Here is a 1,906-nt window from a genome sequence, read left to right as displayed (position 1 = left end):
TTTAAAACACAACGGTCGCTGCACCACCGGTGACGGAGAAAAAAAAGGCAATAAAAGAAGCTCCGCTCGCTCCCGTCCGGTCCCGTCCGGTCCTGTCCGAGATTCTCTCTAGCTCGTAGTTATGTTAGTCCTTTACTTAAACTGGGTAATGTCATAAACAGGCATGTTATTTAGCCAGATATGACAACATTAAATTGACGATACATGTACATAATAATCCGCTACCGGTAGGTAAACATCACATACATGCAACGGTTACGGCGGGACATGTCCGGTTCGCTAGTCATTAGTAAAATGTCCCTGTGCAACATGTTGTTTAGTTAAAATATATCTATACATCTAATATGACAGTTTATAAGCATTGACAACATAGTTAAAGGATAATGTACTTACTTTCGTGATGTTGGGAANTAGTTTGTGCATAAAAAACAAATAAACACATGTTTACTCTAACTTTTATTTGTATATTTCAGTTACATAGCAACGATTGTTGAGTGTGAGACGTAACCGAAATATACAAATAAAAGTTAGAGTATTGCATTTGATGTCTATGTTTAAAGGGAATTCTGAAAAACATAACCAATGTACTGAAGCAGTTTGTGTTATTTCAATATTAGCCGGAATTTATGGAGACAACATGTAAATATTGAGAAGGTTAACCATGGAAAAAGGGAATTGGAGATTAAATCTGTTCCATAATGACAGGGTCTGGTTCTATGCAATTAAGGTAAGCTTAGGATGTATGGTGAGTCAGGAATATACACATATTAGAGCTGCATATGGTTTGGGATTTAACTTCTCAAACGCATCAGTATTTCATGTTAAACACAAGTAACCCAAAGGGGAAATGCCGGAAGGAACACAAGTAACTGCCTGCTACCAAATCCAATATGTGCAATACAATATAGGCGTAGTAAAGATTTGTGGATGCTATTATCAATACTATAGTAACAGGCTAAAAGACAACAAAAAAAGGCTGAAACGAGCATTTTCTGACAATCTGACGTTGGCATTAAAAACTACTACTACTACTACAATAACTCCATTATAATAATGAAAATCAAATGGTTGGCGATTATCTTTTTCTCGATCAAGCAATGGGCTAATCGTTGCAGCTCATAGATAGAACAGTGCAAATATAAAATAGAAATACACACTGTTTCTCATGCACAATTTTTCTGAGCGTATATATATATTGTGTATAGCTACACGCTAAGAAGCTCAGTTACAGTGGATACACAGTAGATGTTGCTTACTGTGCACAGCAGCAGCAGCGTTTATTTTCATGAGCTTCGATTAACGCTAATATAATCCTGACGCGTACAGATCGAGGGTAGCATCCCCACACACACAAAGATACTTTAACAGTATGTCTAGTCATTAATCATGTCAGAGGGCTTGCCCAGATCCATTTATCTATCCCCTCACCCCTTCTCTTGCATACACACACTGTGACAAATTGCTGACATGGTAGAATATTCCTTCGTCTGGAGATGAGATTCCTGTGAGTCCACCCCCCTAACCTGATTTCATCCCTCCACCTCTCTTTTTCTACCTCTCTCAGGTCACACTCTTTGCATGCAGTGCACACACACCCACCCACACACACACACACACTCATTTCCCACGAAGCCCCGCAGCTCCTATGATACGTCATCGTCACTCTGGGCGACAAAGGGGAAATAAAGAGGCCGGGCTTTCCTTCCGACCCCGTCCCCAATACAATGGACACACATACAAACACACACTGTTTGGGGAAGTGCGGAAAAAGCTCTCACATGGGTTTATGCAAACTGTTGTATGNTTTTTCTACCTCTCTCAGGTCACACTCTTTGCATGCAGTGCACACACACCCACCCACCCACACACACACACACACACACACACACACACACACACACACAGA

Source organism: Notothenia coriiceps, unplaced genomic scaffold (assembly GCF_000735185.1).
Source record: "Notothenia coriiceps isolate Sejong01 unplaced genomic scaffold, NC01 NC01_scaffold00032348, whole genome shotgun sequence".
Lineage (NCBI taxonomy): Eukaryota > Metazoa > Chordata > Actinopteri > Perciformes > Nototheniidae > Notothenia > Notothenia coriiceps.
This window is presented reverse-complemented; position numbering follows the sequence as displayed.